Source organism: Eptatretus burgeri, chromosome 9 (assembly GCF_056783735.1).
Source record: "Eptatretus burgeri isolate ZD-2024b chromosome 9, Ebu_testis_v1, whole genome shotgun sequence".
Lineage (NCBI taxonomy): Eukaryota > Metazoa > Chordata > Myxini > Myxiniformes > Myxinidae > Eptatretus > Eptatretus burgeri.
The window spans coordinates 57,111,698-57,130,290 of record NC_140969.1 but is presented as its reverse complement, the minus strand read 5'-3'; the positions used below and the strand labels follow the sequence as shown (position 1 = coordinate 57,130,290).

The 18,593-nt window shown below is 42.8% G+C and overlaps 1 protein-coding gene and 1 long non-coding RNA gene across 39 annotated transcripts in view; one reads left to right on the top strand and one right to left on the bottom strand.

Moving 5' to 3' along the window:
• LOC147020161 (CUB and sushi domain-containing protein 3-like) overlaps nucleotides 1-18,593 on the top strand; it is a 1,491,173-nt gene that overhangs the window by 845,867 nt on the left and 626,713 nt on the right. The gene's annotated exons all lie outside the window — the stretch shown is intronic.
• On the bottom strand, nucleotides 6,205-13,332 carry LOC147020164 (uncharacterized). Its single transcript, XR_015061669.1, has 4 exons — nucleotides 13,046-13,332; nucleotides 12,670-12,780; nucleotides 6,836-6,983; nucleotides 6,205-6,689 (listed from the first exon to the last, which is right to left on the bottom strand). It is a non-coding gene; the product is annotated as an uncharacterized LOC147020164 (long non-coding RNA).

Genomic DNA, 18,593 nt, shown 5'->3' with positions numbered 1-18,593 from the left:
CATATCTTAAAAACATCAAGTCCAACCTGCGATCACGTCTAACGGATGAAAGCCTCAACGCTTGCATGAAGCTTAACCTCACCAAGTACCAACCAGACTACAAAGCCATCAGCAAATCCATGCAGCACCAGAAGTCCCATTAATGGTGAGTATTATAACAACATTATTTAAAAGAATAAATTCAGAGGCTTATTATACTCACATTGAGTTGAATTCAGTCTTAAAATATATTATATGGCTCTCACTGAAATAGATTTCCAAATATTTTGCTTTAATGGCTCTCTGAGTCAAAAACGTTCCCGACCCCTGGTCTAATGTATGCATAGCGCAGCAGCGTATCGTCGACGATTACGTGAGGTTTTCTATTCATAGGCTGCAACTTCATCACTCGCCTATTGTTTTTGGACGCTGGTGCTTGGCAATTGAAATTGTTTCCCTTGAACGAGTTAAATCGCCTCCACTGGACTATTGAAATGATTTAATAATAATGCTTGGTTACCCTTGGACCCACTCTAGCTAGCAACTTGTCAAACATCGCTGGGGGCATTCGCAGGAAGTTGATGAAGGATGCATGGTCCTCGTTCCGGAGTTCCACCATGAGCTGGTCATATATGCCTTAATGTTGTCGCCTCCCGATCCATGGTCTCACCCAGTTCCTTCTCCTCCATTCCCGTCTTCTTCTCCCGGCTCTATTAGCAACGCAACTGGTGCAGGGTCAACTCAATGAGGTCATGTTGATGTTCGAGGACAGGTTGGTATTGTCATCTCAGCCTTGCCGTATCCTCCATCTCTCGGAATGACATGGACATGTACTCACCACAAAGTCTAAAAAAAGACGGGTTCCTCCTGCGAAGCCCCTTTTTATATCCCAATTCCCCTAATCGCTGCCAATACACCATTACACGGTATGTGTAAGTTAGAAACGCGTTCATTAACTTCTGTTGTCGTCCTGAAGACGTCAAATATGTCTACGTCTTTTTCAAGTAACGTGTTGCAAAGTGTGAACAACGTTCGTGTAGCGTGCTTACAAAACGTTACTCATAGGTTGGAAATAAGTTTCGTGTACGCTAAACATTACCTCGACGTGTTTCGACTTATGAGTAATTTACAAGTAACATGTGTCGACGTGTGTCAACGATCGCATAACGTGCCTACAACTTATGGCCAGCGTCGTGGAACGTGTGAGTCATACGCCGGCATACGTCGTAAAATTTCAAGCATGCAAAAATTTGAGGTCAACCCAAAAGTACAACGTTTAAAGCCAGTCTACTACGACGTATGGCAGTGTTTTTCAGCGTTCTCTTAACGTATACAAAACGTACCCATAACGTATTCGACGTGTGCCAGCGTTTTAGACAAATTTTTCATGAATCGGCATACGCTGGCTAAATCGTCAATGTGTCACAGCGGCTTAACCGAGGATGCGCCTTATAAAGGATATAATTATATAAGGCTGTTTATTTTGTTCAAAAAGGATGTTTTAATTATCCCAAACATCCAATTTTCACTCATGCACTTCCTTGGAGTTCCCTTCGTATGTGTGAGAAATTTCAGGCTGCTCGGTTTTATGGTTTTAGAGTTATGGAGGAGACACACTGACACACACTGACTTTTATTAGTTTTGATGTATTTATGCCTGGTGTTGGCTTAATGATAAGGGTGGTAGGCTTGGGATCCTTCGATCCAGAGTTCAAATCCCACTGGGCTATTGAATTAATATCAGGTGGGGTTGATGGCCTGTCATCCTTCTGAGGTTGGTAAAATGAGTGCCAGCTTGCTGGTATCTTGTGTTGGAGTGGTTACCTGTCCGGAATTGTGCCCAATAACCAAGGAGATTGCTTTGGCAGCAGCACCAATACTCTGCACCGAGTATGGTCCCAATGGAGATACACATATATGAAATATGGAAATACACATGCAGCTTATACACAAATAATCAGTAATTCCATCTGACTGCTGCCTTCTCCCAGAATTGCTTACTCCTTCACAACCTTCTGATTGGAAACGGCTTACGTAACACATCAGCAGACAGGACGGTAACCAATGTGCCAGTATTGACCTCAAAACCAATGCCATTTCTCTCCACTGTCAACTCCACCTCATATGTAGGTTGTCATGCACCCACAGAACATATCATATGCATTGGAGTCCCCAATCACCAATGATGTCAACTAGCTGTGGTTGCCCTGGGAATCCTTAAAACCTCTTGATATGCAGACCTTTGGCCTTTGTTTCACTCATTTTTGTATGGGCAGGCTTGACAGTCTTGCAGGTTGCTGCAATGGTAATATAACATGATTTCCATTACTTCATTTGGGTTAAAGAGGTGTTTTGCTGACCACAATGTAATTTGCGGTGATTCATTTTGCCAGTGGGCTTGTGCAAAGGGAAGAGCTTATCGATGTGCTCAGAGGGAGTAGCTCCTGTGAGATGCAACTCAAAGCCACACTGCTGAAAATCCTGAGCATTCCACATTGCCGATTTCATATACTAATACTGATCTCACGTCCTTTATTTAAATCTAACATCCTGAAATTTGTCGTTAGCATACGTTTTGAATGCTTCCTCGTTTATACAAGACACAAAACGGTCCCTCAACATCTCCAACAGCATGGAGCCACAATCACAGTCTTCACCGTGTCCTCAAAGTTCAGTAACATCACCGGAGACTGATTGACCTTGCTACTGCACGCACATGTTGAACTTACAGCGTTTCACAATGGATGATTGCTTGGGGTTGAAATGCTGCTCTTGGAGTTTGTGGGGTGCATCTAAACTGTGTGCTGGCGAATAGGCCTTCGCACAAACTCTATATACAGTTACCTTATATTGTTTTATTGTTACATTGATTTCAGGCTCATAATGCAGGACAAAGACATTGGCAGACACTGGTGCATTTTTTTTACTTTGATTGCCAGGACATTAGTACACAAGAGACAAACACAGTCAATGGGATTTGAACCTGTATGACAAGCATCATGAGGCATTAGTTCAGATGAGAACAAATAAACATGCCAACATTTCTATTTAACAGATATTGCTTGTTGATTGATTGAATCTATTTGGCAACGTTAACCACAAAACCATGTAACATTCGTAAATAAATATAAACTTTTTTCAAAAGAACATGAGATGATAAACAAAAATGAGGGATGTTGCCGAGGATTAAACAACAAAGTTCAAAGGAATTTTTAGCATTGTGGTCCATTTACCTTTATCAATAGAAGAAAGGCATCAATAACACAACGAGCAGTGCTGAGAAAAACAAAGTAAAGAAATGTAAACTAAGTGGGGGGGGGGGGTGATGCGGGTACCTGGAGCTATCTGGGAAAAAGGTGCCGAGATACTTGAAATTATTTACAAGATTTCAACTTTACAAAATGCAACATGTGCCTGAACCCCGGCGTTATGTTTCCCCATGCAGCGCCAGATACCCCACCAAAGCTGGGTCATCTGATCAAGATCGTGTTATTTAGACTCGAGGAAACCATCAAGGACATTTATGTTTAAAGCTGCAGCAAAAGTTAAGCTGAGAGTGCACTACGGGAATGATGGGCAAATGGCCTCATTTCCTTGTTTGAGGTCATTTTCTTTATTCGCAGACATAGGAACATTCATGCAGATAAATGCCTTGCAGGTATGGAAGGGGGAGGGGGTTATGCCCATGACATGATCCTGGGTACTCCCAGCACGTATGCAAAATTTGGTGGAGATTGGCCCAGCCTTTTTTTTTTGCAAACATGATTTTCAGATGTACACATACATTTGGAGAATGCCCTTATTCGGGGTGGGGTATCTTTTTTTTTGTATGAAAGACCTGATCATGGGTACCCCCAGTGCATCTGAAAAATTTGGGGGACATTGGCCCAGCCTTTTTTAATATGATTTTCAGGCACACACACACACACACACACACACACACACACACACACACACACACACACACACACACACACACACACACACACACACACACACACTTTCCTTGAGGGGGGGGCGGATTTTATTTTTTGTTCACATGATCTGGACCTGAGTACCCCCAGCATGTAGGCAAATTGGCCAAGCCATTTTTTTTTCTATGATTTACATTTTCCTATGAGTGTCCTTGTTTGTGGGGAGGGGGGCATGGAGGGAGTATTTTGTGTGAGGGGAGGAGTTGCTTTAAACCTTGCCCAGATTCTGAAGTAGCTACACCCAAAATTTGAGGCCTCGAGGTGCTACGATTTGGCCGTGAAAGAATAACACATAAACAAACGAACAAACACTTGAAATTATTCATAAGACTTGCTGTGGCTTACCCGGCACTGCCTGGGGAGGGGGTGGAGGATACCTGGAACTGTCTGGTTGGGTGAGCTTTTCCCAGCAATGGTTTCAGAATGGGTTGGACATTGAAAAGTTATGGCGTTATTGGCCTCATAGTGGTTACCTTTTCTCTGTGGGCCCATGGCAGCACTGCTTGACCCCACATCCCAATATACACTTTATAGTGGCTTTTGGTGGCCTAAAAATGCAGAGCCCGGCCAATGTGTGTAAGCTTTAAACCTTGCCCAGATTCTGAAGTGCCAACATCCAAAATTTGAGCCCTCTAGGTGCTACCGTTCTGCCGTGAAAGAATAATGTACAACTAACTGCACAAACACACAAACACTTGAAAATATGTAAAATATATATATATATATATATATGCATATTATGATTAGAAAAACTTGCACCACTAAAATTCAAAGGAAAAGCTAAAAAAAATGAGAACACCCAACAATTTTATATCAATATTTACATCATAGAAACTTCGATTGTTTTGCTTTTTTAAGTTTCGAGCAAAAATTTTCAAGGGCATTGGACATTCGTATTTATTTTGGGAGAGAATTCCAAAGCTGCTGAGTGACAAATCCAAATCTATTGGGACCATACTCTGTGTTGAGTCTCCTGGGCTGTTTGGCATAATCCTGGACAGGTCACCACTCCAACACAGGATACTTGAATGGCTCAATCATCCCAGCGAGCTGGCACTCATTTTGCCGACCTTCGAAGGATGACAGGCAGAGTCAACCCCAGCTGGTATTAATTCAACACCAAAGCAGGATTTGAACTCAGGACCCTGGGATCCCAAGTCCACCACCCTAACCAATAGCCTGGTGTTGGCTCAGTGGTTAGGGTGGCGGCTTGGGATCCTATGGTCCTGAGTTCAAGCCCCGTCAGCCACTGAATTAATACACCAGGGGGTTGACTCAGCCTGTCATCCTTCCGAGGTCAGCAAAATGAGTACCAGTTCCAGTGCGTGTACTGGTAGAGGGGCACTGCATCAGCGACACAGTCGTGCTTCAAGAAATGATAGCTACCCCGGCAGCTAAGCTGCCATACGACCACCACCCTAACCAATAAGCCAACACCAGACATACAAGTGACAAAACTGAATGACAAAGAGCCCCTTTCACCCGAGGAAGCACATTGTATTACTGGTATGCTGAGTATTGTTTGAATGGCTGTGACCGAGAAGGACAGCATTTTGTTTTTTTAATTTGGGCATAATTACGTGGTGTTTCAAACATAAGGACGAGACAATATCGATGAACATGAGAACCAATATCTAACCATCCAATTTGAGCCTACCATCAACTGCCAATATGAAATGTACGATTCAAACAAAATAAATCGGCCCATTCTATTTTGACAGACCTGAACACGAGACTTTGTATGTTTGGATATAGAATGAAACCAAAAAGCTGCCGAATAATCGAACAAATAAAGTTGTGGACAGACAATTTGTGTTTGGGAGAGAGCTGTCAAAGGGGATAGAGTTGGGAAAGGAGGGTTTGAAGACTTGCCGTGGGGGTGGGAGGAAGTGGTGAGGGGCTGGAATTGAGGACTTGAAGTTTGTGGGGTTCTGGGTGAGGGGTGGTTGAGGACTTCTTGTTGTCACATTTTACATTACACGGAATTTCCACGGGTCCCTGCAAGTTGAACAATACAAGTCTTTGACAAAAGCTGTTATTTGTTCTTTGATATAGTTAATATCTAAATTTTCAGTGCTAATTGTGAATTAAAGATTCTTTTTTGACATAACCTCATTACAGCACGTCTTATTTCCTTGGTAACTAATCGATTGGCCTTTCTTTTTTTTTTCACTTGTTCTACTGATCGGCATTTCTAAATTGATAGAGTCCATTGAAGTGGTGTTTCATGATTATCATCACTACCGTTCATTCTGTTGTGGCATTTTCATAATAAAGGTATTTTTTTTTTCACCCTAAGATTTGCCACTAATTGAACAAGCAAGTCTGAAATGACTTTTACTATTTAATTACATTGTGTTGAATTACCTTTTTTATATCCAATGTCACAATATCCAATGATTAAATGAATATTGAGGGATGGACAAAGGCCTTTGTGTGTGTTTCATCACCGGGGTTACGAAAATGCTTCAACATGTACACAGAATTTTTATCCATTACCTGAATTTTTTTCAGAAGAAAGTTCAGCAGTATTTGGTTTGATATCTATCATGGGTTCTCTCTGTAGGCATATATCAAGAACAGCTTCCTGGCTCTTTGTTTTGAGAGAAAGTGACCCTGTTTCTCACGTTGCGTTCTCCCCTCCGTCCCCACACTGAGTCCATTCCAGATCTTTCCAAAATATTTTTTTTGAACCGGTGCATTGGCGTAAGCACAGTTACGATTGCCCGCTTAAGTCTGTGAAATACATCAAATGTGTCAAATAAGTTCAAAATTCCTTGTTCTTTCGTTTCGGTATCAAGGAAATGAAATTTAATGCATCTGTGAAATGATTCATGGAGAAATAAGCATGTGTGAGTTTCCGCATGGTAAATAATACTCACACATTGGCTTCTCAATTTAAAGGGCAAGCTCTCCATAATATCGTTGTGGTGTGAGGTTGGACATAAATCGGAAATCGCTTCACACACATGGCCCGGTGCTTTCCTTTTGGGCATTCGTGTGCCATCCATCAAACTGGGCTGCACAACACTAAATAAAATAGCACAAAAATTAATGCCAATATACAAAGAAGCATAGACACATGAAAAGGCTGTTTGGCCCATCACTCCGGTGTCATTTATTTTGTTTTATTCATACACCTGTTTTTCTTTCATGCCTTGTATCTATTGTGTAACATTTGCAGTCCATTGTGTCTTTTATTAGGGTGTCTATGAACAATGTGCCAGCGTATACATCTCCTGTTAAGAGAAGATAATACCGGAGTTTCTAAATCTACAGGCCTGTATAATTTCAGGTGAGACGGCCAGCTTGGTTTCCTCCAAATGACCGTATGTTCTGTGATCCGCAGTTCCACTGTTGAAATATTGTGTTCATTTGTCAACATTTGAGTGCAGGGGCCTCTTTGTTCTACCATCCCTGACAATATTCGAGAGCTTCACTGAGGTGTTGAGGTCATCCGCAGAATTCGTGTTACTTTAATATCCATGTACGCAGTAAGCTTGAGGTCTTGTTTTTGCGGACCCTTATCTTCCTGACCTCTTTCAAAAAATTCACCTGTTTTTATTAAACATCTCTTGGAGAAACATGCTGTGGTCACTGGTTACTTTGCTGTTAATCTTAACTTCCTCATTGAATGACTTGCATTATTTGCAGATGGATAATTGATGCTATATTACAGGGATTTGATTTTTAAATGTGAATGTGATTTATTCTCTCGGATTAGCACTCATTGGCTGCATTCGGTCTGAAGATTTACGAGAAGGATGCAGCTCAACAGAAGCTTTCGATTTTCCTCAGGGTGACTGGGATTTATTAATCTTATGCTTAAAATAAACGGGGGATATTGTAATTGGCCACGTCTGTCTGTCTGTCTGTCTGTCTGTTGGGTGGTCGCTAGACTACCGTTATTCTCAGGTTTTCCGTCTGTCTGTATGTATGTAATGGACAGCTCTGGAGGCCAGAGGAGTCAACCAATTTTGATGAAACTTGACTGGTAGGTTCATACCAGGATCTAGTTGTATGCTTTTGAGCACCGTTGCTATGGACGCCACCGTTGCCGAGCAACGGGACTGAATTTTTTGAAAAAATCCGAAAAAATTTATTTTTTATTTTTTTGAAAATCCAAAAATCGGCTTCCGCGCTTTTCTGCGCACTATAATCCACCTCTTTGTCAAAAATGTTCAGCCCGATCCGTCAAAAATTGTATGACTAGTATGCAATTATATAGCGACCACCCATGTCGCCTTCCGGCTTGTCTGTCTGTCTGTCTGTTGTGTTTGTGCAGAAATTCACCAAACTTGGTAGTTATGATCACCACATGACAAGAAAGTGTGAGAACATTATCATTATTTTGGTCTTGCCCCCTGGGGTGGGGTCAAAAGGTCAAATAACAAAAAATGTTAGCAATTACCCCACATTTTAAATCATTTTTGAATGAATTTTTTTGTGGATGCAATCAACATTGGAGGACCAATGAAATGTGTCAGGAGTTTTTGGATTTGACCCCCAGTTCATGCCAGAGGGGGTGGGCACTTCGGGTCACAGGGGTCAAAACAGAAGATTTTTTTAAACTCAAAATTTGATATTGGATCATTCCTGGTGAAACGTTTTGCCATCTTTCAACTTTACTTGAGGTGGAAAACGTGGGGATTTGCCATGGTGTGCCACCAACTTCGCTCTAGTTTGATTTGTATCCTTGTTCACACAATTAACATTCTGACGGTGTTTCTTAACCTTTGAGAAATTGATTGATTGATCATTTTTGATGTGTTCGAGTGATGGGTTTACTGAGGTCATTCAAACAATTTCTTTGCTTCCCATTTCATTAACGGCGGTCTCTCGCTCTCCACATGGAGCTGCGAATTATCTAAGCCCAAGTTAGAATTATCATTACGTGAAAGCGCATCGTGCTGAGTTGATGTCCTGCAGCTGCCATTTCAGGCATGTGAAGCAAGAGTGTAGGGGGTTGTGTGGGGGCCAGTTGTGAACAGTAATTATTCGGAATAATTCCTCGTTTGTGCCAGTTTTGTAAAATAGTTCTCAGCTTCTCAGCTTTTGGCAGAAGGTATGCATCCCCAATGATTAATATATTCTTCATGATGTGCACCTAAATGTAAGAAGGAAAAAATGACAGTGGCAACGCTGAGTGTCAGCATCACGCATGCCTCTGTGATAGATATTTTACATTTTTATTATCTTTTTAAAAGTGTGTCAAATGCAATCGACTCTTGGCCTGCAGATGTGTGCTTGTGCTTGTGCTTGTGCTTGCAATAAACAGCTTTACTAAGCAAATTCCACCATTTGTAGCAGATCACTGGCTTGAGTTGGTAATTTAGGTTATCATTGTAGTCAACATTAAAAGAAGGAAAGGATATGTGGTGCAAGGCAGCGTAGGGACTGAGGAGGGAGGGATGGCCTGGGAGGGAGGTGTACCCCCTCCCACGATAGGGAGATTTTGAGATTTTTAACCTTAAATTTCTACACTCTTGGACACTCTTTTATGCAAAATTAAAGCAGAATAATCATGTTTTCCTGATGAATGCAAGTATTTTTTTTTTTTTTAAACATGTAACTCGTGATTATGTTTTGGACATTGTATTACATAACATACAGTATGGGTTGTAATCCTATTATTAATTTTCAATTGGTCAATGGCTTTGAGGCCAATATACATTTATATCACGGACCTTAGGCATCAAAGAGCTACATGCATCGAACAAATAGTTTCAAATGGAGCACTTCCCTGCCATTAGAGCATTTAAATTGTATCAGATGTGGCAATAAATGTGAATTGTTTCTCCCAGCTTGCCGGCTCGATGACAGAACATGCCATTTGTATTATTGCTTCCTCCATCCCTCCCCTATTTAGAATCCCCTGTGGATATGGGGAACTTGCTTGTGAGTAGAATATAAGCTCGAATTTAAAGATAAACTTTGACTTGCCCATGCCGTACTCTCTAATGCAGACTTTCGGTATATCTCCTGCAATGCCATTGGGATGCTTGGGACCTAGCACAAAGATTCGTGCATGAACTATGCATGCGACTTGTGCATTCAGCTAACGCAGCACAAGCGCGGTTACATCATGCCAGTCAACCAATGAGAAGCGTTCCATGTTTCGCGGGTCAATAATGCTTGTAAATGGGACAGCATTTATCATTTGCTACCACGTACTTTGAATAGTAGCTATCATTTGTTACCAAGTATGCAGAGAAATATTTCACACACAGCGTCAAGGGAAACCTTGTCGCACATGAAAATCCATCAAAACCTTTGATGAGAGAGACATTACTTTGTGAAAGCAGTAATTTTCTCCACTATTGGGCAATAAAATCAGTAGGCTGTTAAAGTATACAAAAAGTGGTGGGTTGTCAACTATGGGTTGGTGTAAGAACAAAGAAGTGTACAAAACGATTTTGTTCTTACAGTTGCATGTACAGCACTAATCACAGTTTTGTTTTTGTTTTTGAGCGGTTGTGCAAGACGTGTCCACAGTTGAGAGGTGTCGAGAGCTACACCTTTTGTTGTTGGGATGAATTGTTTCCACTGGTGACCTTTTGTGCTTTTGTGGCAGTCCAAGTTTTTATTGATTTGGTGAAACTGATATGGAGGTAACAAAGTACAGTATAATTATCCATTGGCTAGAATTCACTAAAGGATGTCCAGGGACATCTGCTGGTGATTGGCTTTGTTTTCATCCACGGGCGATTTAAACAAGTAGGGTTCACAGACTTTACCTAAGCCCGTGGGATCATGGACTATGGCACAGGTTGTACCATGACAATTCCCACCTGCAAACCGATATCACATACTTTACCTTTCTGTTATTCCGAGTTATTGCCTTCACCTTCACTGTGGTGTTGTCTTGCCATGAGAAAGCTGTCATACTGTCATCATCTTCAACAACAACAACAACAACAACAACAACAACAACAACAACAACATCGGAATCCTTCACATACACGTTTTTAAAGGACATGCAGTTCATGCTATATTGTGTTGACGCTTGTTGGCGAATTTCACTCTGATGCCTTGTGGCAACCAAAACCGTTTTGTACACTTCTTTGTTCTTACACGATGCATGTCTCCCAGGGCACCACCATGTTTCACCGCTTATCATTGATGCTCCGAGAGAGAGTATTTGAAACTGCGCACTCTCAGCAGGTTTCAGATGGGACAGATTATGAGAACCCAGTTATATTCCCATCAGCTGTCGCAGTTTACTTCACAGACTAAATTCCCTTTATTTAGTGATTCATCCTCCGTAAGTATTACAGCAGTGCAAAAGTAATTTTTCTAAATTAATTGTACTTGCATTGACCTACCTTCAGTGGGCAATTTAAAGTCGTAATATATCCACAAAGTGGTACTCTGGGACACACTGTACACCTGAAAACTATTTTTTGAGACATATACTATAGTCTATGACAATATTTTGCCTTGCTGGACCAAATTGTAAAGTTTTTGTGATGTAACATGCCAATTGATCTATTTTGAAGTTTGCATTATATACTGTATGTATATGTATTGTTTCATCCTGTATATATCATATACTGTATGTATCATATACTGTAATGTATATGTATTGTTTCATACTGTATGTATCATAGCGAACGTAGTGAGCTTCATACTTAACGCGTGCACATGAGAGAATAGGAAACAACAACAACAACAACAACAACAACAACAACGACACACTACTCTGGCAATTTGGAATCCGTGTCGTTGGCGATGACCCTTTTGCTTCCGGGTTTTTTTTGCTTCCGGTTTTTGTCATGGGGAATGATGCATGCCGGGAGATAAAGGCATTGTCGGAGACATGAAAGACCCAAAAATTAGACATGGTGTATATTTCCTCCGCTGGTTTTAATAAAATATCTCCCGCATCATCAAAAATATTTTTTAATAGTGATTTACATTATTTGATCGCTGATTCCGAAGTAACCGGAAATTGCGTATCCAGTTGTGAAAAAGTTATAGGTAAAGTTAGAAGCGAATGCAAGAAGAATTCTACGTTCGCTTCTCATATTTATTTTTTTAGATGAGATCCTGTTCTAGGCGATGTAGTTGTCGTGAAGGTAATGTTGAGGATTTTTTCTTTTTCAGATGAGATCCTGTTCGAGGCGGTGTAGTTGTCGTTGTGAAGGTGATGTTGAGGATTTTTTTTTTTCAGATGAGATCCTGTTCTGGGCGGTGTCGTTGTTGTTGCGAAGGTAATGTTGAGGATTTCTTTTTCAGATGAGATCTGTTCTAGGCAGTGTAGTTGTTGTTGTGAAGGTAATGTTGAGGTATAATGTTGAGGTTATATTTATTTTTTTAGATGAGATCCTGTTCTCGACGGTGTTGTTGTTGTGAAGGTAATGTGAAGGTAATATTTATTTTTTCATAGCAAAAACACTTTAATTTGATATATTTAAGAAGCGAATGGAAGAAGAATTCTACGTTCGCTTCTGGGCTTTGCCTATTCCATATTATACTGTATGTATATGTATTGTTTCATACTGTATGTATCATATTCTGAATGTATCATACACTCTATGTTTATGTATTGTTTCATACTGTATGTATCATATTCTGAATGTATCATACACTCTATGTTTATGTATTGTTTCATACTGTATGCATCATATACTGTATGTATCATACACTCTATGTCTTTGTATTGTTTCATACTGTATGTATCATATACTGTATGTATCATACACTCTATGCATACCTGCCAACCTTTTTTGAAGGGAAAGCGGTAGGCTGGCGTTGCTCGGGGGGTCTGGGGGCATGGCCCCCCCCGGAAATTTTTCAAAAAAATGAAGCAAAATGGTGCAATCTCCTGCATTTTGAGACCACAGTTAGCTGAAATATATCAACATATTTTTAGAGTGAAAAAGAGAAAACTTAACATGGTTGATCTACTTACCAATCTTAATTTTTCCAAGACATCATGATCATCGGTCACGTTTCCATAAATTACTGACTGTCTAAGCTCCACATGTATGTGCCCATACAGGTACACAAGAGTTTACATAAACTCACTGATACATCTTGATGAATGAAATGACTGGCCACTCTGATTTCAGAACATATTTACAGTTTACCTCATGCGAAGCCTTGATACACTTGAACTCTGTTGTTCAACTTGGTTAAACTTGTTGACCCAGCGTGGGGGTGGTTTTTTCTTTTCTGGTGTTTGCATCGTTGTCGTGCACTGAAGCGATGAGTCCTCTCTGTTAACTGCAGTCTTTGATCAGGAATGGAAAATGCCAATGGCGCGTTGTCTGGAAATGAATGTCCGCTGTTTCCTGTCGTCACATTTGATTGGTCATGCTTAGTTTGGAAACAAAAACCAATCGCTGACGAGATAAAAAATCAAGGTCAGGCACGAGTTTTATAGAATGTCGAAGCAGCCGCGTGTAATACGATCTTGGCAGTGAGAAACGAACGCAAAACTGAAAAAACACAACTTTTTTTTTTCCAATAATAATTTCCAAATGCGGTATGTCTGACGAACAAAATCGGTAGGCTACCGCGCAAATCGGTAGGGTTGGCAGGTATGTCTATGTCTTTGTATTGTTTCATACTGTATGTATCATACACTGTATGTATCATATACTGTCTGTATCATACACTCTATGTCTATGTATTGTTTCATACTGTATGTATCATATACTGTATGTATCATACACTCGATGTTCATGTATTGTTTCATACTGTATGTATCATATACTCTATGTAGATGTATTGTTTCATACTGTATGTATATGTATTGATTGTTTTATCCCTGTGTCGTAAGAGGCGACCAGGGTTGCATCAGGAAGGGCATCCGGTGTAAAACCTGTGCCAAATCACGATGCGGATCATACGGATCATCCGCTGTGGCGACCCCTAACGGGAGCAGCTGAAAGAAGAAGAAGAAGTATATGTATTGTTTCATTCTGTATGTATCATCTACTGTATGTATATGTATTGTTTCATACTGTATGTATCATACTGTATGGATCATATACTGTATGTCTATGCATTGTTTCATACTGTATGTATCATATACTCTATGTTTATGTATTGTTTCATACTGTATGTATCATGTACTGTATGTATATGTATTGTTTCATACTGTATGTATCATATACTGTCTTCTTCTTCTTCTTCTTCTTCTTCTTTCGCATGCTCCTGTTTGGGGTCGCCACAGCGGATCATCTAAATGATCCGCATAGTGACTTGGCACATGTTTTACACTGGATGCCCTTCCTGACGCAACCCTGGTCGCCTCTTACGTCACAGGGATCTGGTACACCTATTTTAACCGGGGTATACACCGGCCCAGTACACTGGTACTCATTTCGCCGACCTCGGAAGGATGACAGACTGAGTCAACCCCCTGGTGTTATACGACTTGGTATATACATATATACACATATATATATATATATATATATATATATATATATATATATATATATATTCAGTGGCCCAACGGGGCTTGAACTCAGGACTTTTTGGGTCCCAAGCCGCTGCCCTAACCACTGCGCCAACACCAGGCTTATGTATCATATTGTTGTGGATTGGCGCCCGCCGGCGTGCGAACGGCCACGTAACTCGAATCGCGGCACGTCGCCCACCGGACGGACAATCCAGTCGTGACCCTCTCGGACTAACGCCGGGAACCAGTCACGGGTGGACCTTTCGGCCTCACCACGATCGTGCCAATCAGCCCCCCGCGTGGGATAGGGTTGCTCGCCAAATTCGACCTACCTAAGTACCCACACGGAGGGTAGACCGGGCGATCGCACCTCGCCGCAGGTCGACTTCGGACACGGGCCACTTTAAGCGACCCGTTCCGTACTATCGGGATAACCGAGCGGTGTTATCGTCGGCCTCGACGGTTCGATTAATTATCGGGCGTATTCAGCCCACTACCAACCCTTTACGTGAAGTAAGATGGAGATTCAATGAAAGAAAAGACGAAGCGAAACGGGAAAACAGTTCAACATAATTCACATTTATTTCGCGATGGCACACGGAAAGCACACATATACAATTACACCAAAAGCAAATGTAAAAGGAGAAGAAACACAATATTACACAAAAAGCAAATATAAAAGAAGAAGACAATGCAGAGCTATCCGACTACCGAGCACACGGCAACACTTATACAATTTTACTTCACAGATGGCGCCGACAACACATACACTCAAAGCAAAAGAAAAGGACCACCCTCAAGGATGAGGCGGGCCTGGGGCCGAGACCCCGTCGGGCCTACCCGTCTGATGATGAGACGCAAAGTGGCGGTGGCGCCCCAACTCCGCGGGTGTCTGGTAGGGGGTGGGAAAGGGGCCCCCTTGTCGCACTATCTCAGCGCGGGGGGAAACAGGAGGGGGTTGTTGATGCTCGGGGGAAAGGAGGATATCTCCCTGTCTCGGGTCCCGCGACGAGCGTCTCCACCACGACCTCGGTCGCGCCGTCGGCCTCTCCCTCCGCAGTTCCCCGAATCCGACGCGAGCACCCCCTCAACCGCCTTCGCCGCCGCCGCCTCTCCACAGCTTCGTCCGATCGCCCTCTCCGTCTCCTCTCTTGACTCGTCCCAACTCTTCACTGGCTCCGCGAACTCCCAACTGCGAACTCCCAACTGCGAACTCTTCACTCTGGCTACTACCACTTCTTCCCAGCTCCACCGACAACTCTTAACTGCGAACTGACGAACGCGGCCCCTTATATCCCCCGTGGCCTCGCTCCTTCACCTTTGACCCTTTACCTCCGACCCTTCACCTCTAACTGGCTCCCCATTGGACCGAGGAAAAGTGGGCGTGAATGCTTTTTGATCCATGAATTTGCATATAGCGACCACACTCCAACGCCCTGGAGGCGGGGCCAAATCGCCCCACGCTCACCGATAGGACGGAACAGAAGTGGGCGTGAGTCGTTTTTGATCCATTTTCTTCGGAAAGTCTGTGATGTTTCTGAACACGCTGCTCGGTGCGCGCCCTGCACGAGTCCAGTATCGGTGCCCACAAGTGGCGCAAGAATGGTGGTGATGCGATGGTGGCGAGTTGTGACGGTAAAGGTCGTGGCTGTTGTTGTGAAGCGGCGTTGTGGTTGGTGGTTGTTGTGTGATGGCTGTTGAGACGTGGTTGGTGGTGGTAGTAATGGCGGCTGGTCCAAAATAAAGATAGTAAAAGAAAAACGGCTATCTAAAAGGGTCGCAGCCAGCATGAATGACATTTATTCCCTCTAAACAACGGGTTTGGGCCTAACTACACATATACTTACAGAGATATCTCACCTAAGGGACCTGAATGGTGGTTTGTGCATTTCGTCAACCACAACAATATACTGCATGCATATGTATTGTTTAATACTATATATATCATACACTGCGTATATATATATATATATATATATATATATATATATATATATATATATATATATATATATATATATATATATATATATGTATTGTTTCACACTGTTTGTATCATATGTATGTATCTTCCACTCTGTGTATATGTATTGTTTTATGCTGTATATCATATACTGTATGTATCATATACTATATGTATATGTATTGTTTCATACTGTATGTATCATATACTGTATGTATATTGTTACGAATTTCGGCCCGTCCGGCGTGTGATCGGCCATGTAACTCGAATCGCGACGCGTCGTCCACATGAACGGACAATTCAGACGTGACCCTCCGGGAACTACCGCCAGGAGCCAGTCACGGGTGGGGGTTTAACCTCACTGCGATCGTGCCAATTGCCCACCCGCACAGGATAGGGTTGCTCGCCAAATTCGACCTACCTGAGTACCTGCGCGAGTGGTCGACCGGGCGATCGTACCTCACCGCAGGTCGACTTCGGACACGAACCGCTTAAGCGGCTCGTTCCGTGCTGCAGGGATAACCGAGCGGAGTTATCGTCAACCTCGACGGTTCAGATTACTTATCGGGTGTTTCAACCCACCCTTCTATCAATCCCTTCCGTGATGCAAGATGGAGCTTTCAATAAGGGGGAAAAAAGGACGCAACGAAACGGGGTTACAGTTCACACAATGCACATTTATTTCGCAGACACAAGCATGTAAGGCAGTAATGCAATGACACAAAATGCAACAAAAGCAAAAGCACTACTACCGACTATAATTATTTACAACACTTAAACAATTCTACTTGTCGGACGGCGCCACAGTTTTCATTCAAACGCAAAGAAAAGACCTCCCCATAGGCAGGGAGGTAGACGGGGTCCGTGGACCAAATGTGCGCGGAACCTGGAGGAGCGGCCAGGTCCATGAGACCGACAAGGTCTTACCCGCGTCCTTGTGATGCGATGGCGGGCAAGCCACAATGTCTGCGCAGCTGCGCCCCGACTCCGTGCCCCTGGCGTGGTCGGTGAGCCCTCTCCAGCATGCTCCGCGCCAGCACGGTTGGGTCGGCACCACGGTTAGGGTGGGGAATAAACGGGGCCACCGGCACTATCTCAGTGCGGATTGGGGGGGGGTGATTTGTTGATGCTCAGGGTCGAGCGAGGGGAATGGCTGACTGGCTTGGTCGCTTGTGAGAGCAAAGGTGGGTCGATTCCAACGACGAGACGAGCCCAGCGACGAGACGAGCCCAGCGACCAGCGACGAGACGACACCACACTACAACTCTGACAACCTCGACGACGACCTCCATCTTCGCTCGACCAGCGCGAGTCGCCTTGTGCTCGCGTCTTTATAGACCGGAGGAGGAGCCTGTATGCACGTTTTAGAATCAAGACTCAATTGGAGGCAGGGCCACGCCTCCCTCTGTTCAGCCATTGGTGTGGCAAAGAAGGGCGTGAGCCTCTTTTTATCCGAATTCTCTCCCGTAAAGAATCCACATTCATCGCGCTTGGAGGCGGGGCCATACCGCCCGACGTTCGCCCATTTGACGGAGGAAAAGGAGCGTGAAGCCTTCCTGATCCGAATTTCTCACCTGAAAAGGCACCCATTTGTATCCAAAGGCTCGATGCGTTCGACATCAATTACCGAACGGGCCCTGGACAGTACGACGTTTGGCGTTGACTGGTGGTGGGATCGATGGTTGTGGAAGGAGAAAGGCAAAGGTGGTGGAGGGTTTTCTGTGGTGGTTTGGTGGTTGGCGGGTGTCGTTTGGGAATGGCGGTGAAGCGATGTTTGCGGGATGGAGTTGTGGAGGTAAAGAGGCAAAGGTGGTGGTGTTTGAGTTGTTGGCGGCTTAATGGTCCAAAATAACAATAGAGAAAGAAAAATGGCTAACTCAAAGCGTCGCAGCCCAGATGAATCACACATATTCCCTCTAAACAACAGGTGTGGGCTAACTACACATGAACTTTTCGATATATCTCACCTGAGGACCCTTTATGGTGTATTGCGAATTTCCACAGCCGTAACAATATGTATTGTTTCATACTGTATGTATCATATACTGCATGTATATGTATTGTTTCATACTGTATGTATCATATACTGCATGTATCTTCCACTGTGTGTATATGTATTGTTTTCTGCTGTATGTATCATATATTGTATGTATATGTATTGTTTTATACTGTATGCATCATATACTGTCTGTATATGTATGTATATAATGTATAAGCCATTATTATATTAATACGCTAAGCCATATTTTGTGGACATATCTCC